The 7,709-nt window shown below is 47.9% G+C and overlaps 1 protein-coding gene across 1 annotated transcript in view; it reads right to left on the reverse strand.

Annotated features, from left to right (window-relative positions):
• LOC120913272 (regulator of G-protein signaling 3-like) overlaps window positions 1–7,709 on the reverse strand; it is a 235,001-nt gene that overhangs the window by 178,469 nt on the left and 48,823 nt on the right. The window lies entirely within an intron of this gene.

The raw sequence follows: 7,709 nt of genomic DNA on the forward strand, positions 1-7,709 counted from the left end.
GAAGTGGAATGAAAATGATAAATGGTTTTCAAATAAAAAAATAAATAAAAAATTATTGGAAAAGTGTGGCGTGCATTTTTTGTATATTTATACTGGGGTAGATTCACGTACGGGTGCGCATAGTTACGGTGGCGCAGCATTTCGTATTTACGCTACGCCGCCGCAACTTACAGGAGCAAGTGCTGTATTCACAAAGCACTTGCTCCATAAGTCGCGGCGGCGTAGTGTAAAAGGGGCCGGCGTAAGCGCGCGTAATTCAAATGTGGAAGGGGGGGCGTGTTTTATTTAAATTTATGATGACCTGACGTGATTGACGTTTTGTACGGACGGTGCATGCGCCGTCCTTGTACATATCCCAGTGTGCATTGCTTCCAAGTACGGCGCAACGACGTATTGGTTTTGACGTGAACGTAAATTACGTCCAGCCCTATTCGCGAACGACTTACGCAAACGACGTAATAAATTCAAATTTCGAAGCGGGAACGACGTCCATACTTAACATTGGCTGCGCCTCCTAATTGCAGGAGCAACGTTACGCCGAAAAAGCCTTAACGCAAACGACGTAAAAAACGAACGCCGGGCGCACGTACGTTTGTGAATCGGCGTATTTTCTGAAGGAAATCTGTTCCACTAGATACCGGTATCAGAGTAAAGGGGGCTGACCCTTTAATCTGATACCCCAAACTAAAATCTAGTAGAACCAATTTCCTTCAGAAGTCACCTAATAAGTAAATAGAGTCCACCTGTTATTCTCGGTATAAATACCGCTGTTCTGTGAAGCCCTCAGAGGTTTCTTAGAGAACCTTAGTGAACAAAAAGCATAATGAAGGCCAAGGAACACACCAGACAGGTCAGAGATAAAGTTGTGGAGAAGTATAAAGAAGGGTCAGGTTGTAAAAAAAATATCCCAAGCTTTGAACATCTCACGGAGCTCTGTTCAATCCATCATCCGAAAATGAAAAGATTATGGCACAACTGCAAACCTACCAAGACATGGCCGTCCACCTAAACTGACCGGCCGGGCAAGGAAAACATTAATCAGAGAAGCAGCCAAGAGGCCCATGGTAACTCTGGAGGAGCTGCAGAGATCCACAGCTCAGGTGGCAGAATCTGTCCACAGGATATTAGTCGTGCTCTCCACAAATCTGCCCTTTATGGAAGAGTGGCAAGAAGAAAGCCATTGTTGAAAGAAATCCATAAGAAGTCCGGTTTGCGAGAAGCCATGTGGGGGACACGGCAAACATGTGGAAGAAGGTGCTCTGGTCAGATGAGACCAAAACTGAACTTTATGGCCTAAAAGCAAAACGTTATGTGTGGCTGAAAACTAATACTGCACATCACCCGGAACACACCATCCCCACTGTGAAACATGGTGGTGACAACATCATGTTGTGGGCATGCTTTTCTTCAGCGGGGACAGGGAAGCTGGTCAGAGTTGATGGAAAGATGGGTGGAGCCGAATACAGGGCAATCTTAGAAGAAAACCTGTTAGAGCCTGCAAAAGACTTGAGACTGTTCTAACATGACTGCACACCAGTGCACAAAGCAAGGTCCATAAAGACATGGATGAGCAATTTTGGGGTGGAGGAACCTGACTGGCCTGCGCAGAGTCCTGACCTCAACCCAATAGAACAAAGTTCTAAAGAATTAAAGTTCATGTGCGTGTAAAGGCAGGCGTCCCAATACTTTTGACAATATAGTGTATTGCCTTATCTTGGAGTTCAGGGTAATTGTGAGCCTGTTGCATTGTCTATGAATGAATGGCAATGCAGATACAGTAGGCAGTGCGTTGCAGTAATATGCGTTTAAGATGTTGGTTCCTTGTCTGTTGCACTTGGTCTTTTTCACACGGTCCCCTTTAGTTTGTGTTCTCTATATATGTTGGGGTAGATTCAGATAGAATTTACGCCGGCGTATCCATAGATACGCCGCGTAAATTCAAATCTGCGCCGGCGTATCTACTTTCTGTATTCAGAAAGCAAGATACGCCGACATTAGCCTAAGATACGACTGGCATAAGTCTCTTACGCCGTCATATCTTAGGGTGCATTCTCACGCTGGCCGCTAGGTGGCGCTCCCGTAGTTTTCAGCGTAAAGTATGCAAATTACTTACTTACGCCGATTCACAAACGTACGTGCGCCCGGCGGTAGTTTTTTACGCCGTTTGCGTAAGTCGTTTTTGTCGTAACGTTGCTCCTGCTATTAGGAGGAATTTTTTTTCCCGCCGCTAAGTGTCGCCGACGTTGTTTTCCCTGTCGTCTATGCAAATTAGCTATTTACGCAAATTCCCGAACGTACGCGTGGTCGACGCAGTGAATTCACAACGTTTACGTAGCTTTTGCGACACGTAAAGTTGCCCCTGCTATATGAGGGGCAACCAATGTTAAGAATGGACGTCGTTCCCGCGTCGAAATTTGAAAATTTTACGTCGTTTGCGTAACTCGTCCGTGAATGGGGCTGGACGCCATTTACGTTCACGTCGAAACCAATGACGTCCTTGCGACGTCATTTAGCGCAATGCACGTCGGGAAATTTTAGGGACGGCGCATGCGCAGTACGTTCGGCGCGGGAACGCGCCTAATTTAAATGATCCACGCCCCCTACCCGGATCATTTGAATTAGGCGGGCTTGCGCCGGGGTATTTACGCTACGCCGCCGCAACTTTACAGGCGAGTGCTTTGTGAATCAAGCACTTGCCCGTAAAACGTGCGGCGGCGTAACGTAAATGTCATACGTTACGCCGCCGCAGATTTGCCCGAATCTGGGCCGTTGTATATAAGGTGTGCCTTTTGCCTCCTGATTTCAGAGCTGCCTCTGTGAGTGGCAAGGACGGTGACTTGGCAGAGTCTGCATGCGGTGAAGTGGATGGGTGCTGCAGCCAGATGGCTCTGCGCCGCCTCTCTAGGGATGGTAATGAGGACATCATTGGCCCTAATGTCCCATCTGGGCACACCCTCTGCTGCCTGCATTGTTACACAACTCCCATCGCAGATGCAAATAGGGTCTGTGACTTGCATCCCACATCCAGAGCGCGTTGTTATGTGAAATCCGCAACAGATGTACATGAAGACAGCAGGGGAGCAGGATGGCCTCATTTCTTCTTTCCTCGTTCACCTTCACTGCTGAGCAAGGTGACTCTCCAGATGAGGAGATACCTGACTTCTTTGCTGCGGATATTCAAAGCACGCCCGCTTCTCTACTAGTTCAGTGCAAGGGTGAGGTGATTCTTTGCAAGCCAATGTGGGAATGCAGGATCAGTATATAATACCCCAAAAGCCCAACTCCATGTAACACGAAAATTCCCCCTTGCAGTGGGGCTGCATCCACCACACTGCCAGGGTTACCCATACCTAAGATGGAAACGAGGGACACCTATTGGCAAACGTATAGGCGTAAGACACACCCAGGGCTGGTGCAAGGATTTTTGACACCCTATGCGAAACCTCCTTTTGCCGCCCCCATTGGCTCCACCCCTGACTCCACTCTCTTTGGCCTTCTCATGTATACCTCAAATTTTTATTGAAGCGCCCATCAAATGCAGCCTCACCAGCGCCCATCAAATGCAACCTACCAGCGCCCATCAAATGCAGCCTCACCAGCGCCCATCAATGCAACCTACCTGCGCCCATCAATGCAGCCTACCAGTGCCCATCAATGCAGCCTACCAGTGCCCATCATCAATGCAGCCTACCTGCGCCCATCAATGAAGCCTACCTGCGTCCATGAGTGCAGCCTACCTGCATCCATCAATGCAGCCTATCTGCACCAATCAATAAAGCCTACCAGCGCCCATAATTGCAGCCTACCAGTGACCAACAATGAATGTTTGCTTGCTTCCATTCATTCAGGAGTCAGGGCACAGTCCTCCGCCACCGCTGTGCCTCTGACACTATGTGCCAACTGAGCGGTGACTGCCTGCTGCAGCTATGATTAAGCACTAATTTATAGTGCGAAACGCGTCAGCTGCTTTACTCCCGTGTTGTGTGCTGTGACTTGTAGTGCATTTTTCCTTTTTTAAATAAAGACAACCATCAAGGTTTTTTGGAGTGCGGCTGTCCATATTTTCATTTTCCATTTGATGCTGATACTTAGTTGCTTGCTGCAGAATGAAAAGAGTAGGAACACCAGTGGCCGGGTGACCTAGACAGCTGCCTAGTTTGCTTAGTGGTATCAACGGCCCTGGACCCAACCCCTGCCATGCCCATTTATTGGACGACAACAACAACAAAAAAAAAAGATTTGTTAAACCCACAAGTGCTTTTTTACCACTACTTTTCCTTTATATTGGCTTTTGACATTTACAAATGCAGCAATTTAGAATTTGGATGAAAGGTTTAGCTCTGGGAAACACTTTTTGAAAGATAAATAATGCATTTTATACACAACTATACAGATCAGAGCAAAATGAGGGACAAATGAGGAGGAAAGAGGGGCACATGGATCTTGATCATGTAGCACCCTCTAGTATGTGTGCTATATGTAGACATGGGTGTCCGCTCCATAGGGCAAGGGGGCAATTGACCCCCCCCCCCTGTAAAATCGAGAAGGTGTTAAAGAGTCTCGTGGCCGCGGGCTGTCTGAGCGGTCCCGGGCCGGATGTCACACAGACACAGCGAGCAAAGTGAAGCCGCCTCCCCCTCCAGTGTTTATGTGTATACAGGGGGAGGGAACCTGCTGTGACCCGGCCGTGCTGATGGCTGATCTGAGGTACTGAATGGGATGGGGGAGGGGAGGTCCATCTGTGCTGAAGGAGGGGTCTGTGCTGAATGAAGGGGTCTGTGCGGAATGGGGGGCTGTGCTGAAGGGGGGGTTCATCTGTGCTGAATGGAGGGGTCTGTGCTGAATGGAGTGGTCTGTGCTGAAGGGGGGGTCTGTGCTGAAGGGGGGGTCTGTGCTGAAGGGGGGTCTGTACCTTCTCTAGGCTATATTTATATGGGCATGGAGTGAAGCTGAATTATCTCAAGAGCTATTTCACACTGCCAACTGGCCGCATAATCGGTAAAGCGCCGCTAAGAAGTGCTGCTTTATCATCGTTTTAGCTTTGCTATTCGGCCGCTAGTGGGACGCTTTTAACCCCTGCTAGCGTTTGAAGAAAGGGTTAAATGTGTATCACCGCTGCGGAAGCCCCCTGAAAAAATTTCAGTGGACACCCATGCTTGTATATCAAAGCACATTTCTCCATAAGAAATAATGGAAACTCAAGTGATTCGTTCCACAACCATTTATTCATAAGTCCTTCAGTTTATAGTCCATATAAAAAGATTATAAAAAAAAAGAACAGCTTAACCCCGGATCCCGGCATACTTAGATGTGCCTCTTTTAACCACTTGCCAACCGCGCACCGCAGTTATACGTCCACAAGGTGGCTCTGCTGGGCGAGAGCACGTAATATGACGTCCTCTCTTCCAGCCGCCACTAGGGGGCACGCACGCGCCGCCGGAGGCGCGCGCCCCCCGCTCGCCCCCGACTCCCGTGCGTGTGCCCGGCGGGCGCGATCGCCGCCGGGCACACGCGATCGCTCGGTACAGAGCGGGGAACGGGAGCTGTGTGTGTAAACACACAGCTCCCGGTCCTGTCAGGGGGGGAAATGCTGATCTTCGGTTCATACAATGTATGAACCGAGGATCAGTGTTTCCCCTAGTGAGGCCACCCCCCCCCCCCCACAGTAAGAACACACCCAGGCATACTTAACCCCTTCCCCGCCCCCTAGTGTTAACCCCTTCACTCTCAGTGGCATTTTTATAGTAATCTAATGCATTTTTATAGCACTGATCGCTATAAAAATGCCAATGGTCCCAAAAATGTGTCAAAAGTGTCTGAAGTGTCCGCCATAATGACGCAATACCGAAAAAAAAAATCGCTGATCGCCGCCATTACTAGTAAAAAAAATATAATAAAAATGACATAAAAATACCCCCTATTTTGTAAACGCTATAACTTTTGCGCAAACCAATCAATAAACGCTTATTGCGATTTTTTTTTAAGAAAAATATGTAGAAGAAAACGTATCGGCCTAAACTGAGGAAAAAAAATGTTTTTTTATATATTTTTGGGGGATATTTATTATAGCAAAATGTAAAAAATATTCATTTTTTTCAAAATTGTTGCTCTATTTTTGTTTATAGCGCAACAACTAAAAACCGCAGAGGTGATCAAATACCACCAAAAGAAAGCTCTATTTGTGGGAAAAAAAGGACGCCAATTTTGTTTGGGAGCCACGTCGCACGACTGCGCAATTGTCTGTTAAAGCGACGCAGTCCCGAATCGCAAAAAGTACTCTGGTCTTTGGGCAGCAATATGGTCCGGGGGGTAAGTGGTTAATCATCAACCATGTGAGTACCTAAATGTTGTACCTTCATTAACCACTTCCATACCGCGTCATTGTGAAATGACGGCGGCAGGAACCCCTCGCCGATCCGGGCGGACGTCATATGACGTCCTGTGTTCCCGGCGATCTAGGGTGCGTGCGTCCTGTGACCCGGCGCGGGTGCCTGGCGGCCGCGATTGCCGCCGGGTGCCCGCGATTGTCGGTAATCACGGCAGGAGTGTGGATCTGTGTGTGTAATGATGGGGTGTAAACACACAGATCCACCTCCTGTCAGCGGTGAGGAGACCAATGTGTGTTCCCAGTACAGAGGAACACACATCGGTCTCCTCCCCTTGAGAGTCTCCTCCCCCCTACAGTTGTAACACACCTTAGGGACACATATTAACCCCTTCAACGCCCCCTAGTGGTTAACCCCTTCCCTGCCAGTCACATTTACACAGTAATCAATGCATATTTATAGCATTAATCGCTGTATAAATGTGAATGGTCCCAAAAACGTGTCAAAAGTGTCCGATGTGTTCGCCGCAATGTCACGGTCACAGTAAAAAATCGCAAATCGCCGCCAATACTAGTAAAAAAAATAATAAAATAAAAATGCCATAAATCTATCACCTATTTTGTAGACGCTATAACTTTTGCGCAAACCAATCAATATACGATTATTGCGATTTTTTTTACCAAAAATATGTAGAAGAGTACACATCGGCCTAAACTGAGGAAAAAATTGTGATATTTATTAAATAAAAAAGTAAAAAATATTGGCCCGGATTCAGTAAGAATTGTGCTTTTTTTACGGAGGCGCAGGGCAACGTTTTTGCCCTGCGCCCCCGTATTTTTTTTGCGCTGCCCTCGATTCACGGAGCAGAAGCTCCGTAAATTGCCCGGCATAAGCGCGCGCAATTTAAATGATCCCGTAGGGGGCGGGAATCATTTAAATTAGGCGCGTTCCCGCGCCGATCGTAGAGCGCATGCTCCGTCTGGAAACTTTCCCGACGTGCATTGCGGCAAATGACGTCGCAAGGACGTCATTTGCTTCAAAGTGAACGTGAATGGCGTCCAGCGCCATTCACGATTCACTTACGCAAACTACGTAAATTTCAAATTTCGCGACGCGGGAACGACGGGTATACGTAACATTGGCTGCCCCTGCTAATAGCAGGGGCAGCCTTACGCAAAAACCGTCGTACGGAAACAACGTAAATTGCGTACGCAGGGATCGCGCAACGTTGTGAATCGGTGTTAGTATGCAATTTGCATACTATACACTGAGCACAACGTGAACGCCACCTAGCGGCCATCGCAAGAATTCAGCCTATGATATGCGGGCATAAGATCCTTATGCCGCGCAGATCTTATGCTGCAGTTGGTGTAACGAGGTTCC

This window comes from Rana temporaria, chromosome 9 (assembly GCF_905171775.1).
Source record: "Rana temporaria chromosome 9, aRanTem1.1, whole genome shotgun sequence".
In the NCBI taxonomy this organism is placed as follows: domain Eukaryota; kingdom Metazoa; phylum Chordata; class Amphibia; order Anura; family Ranidae; genus Rana; species Rana temporaria.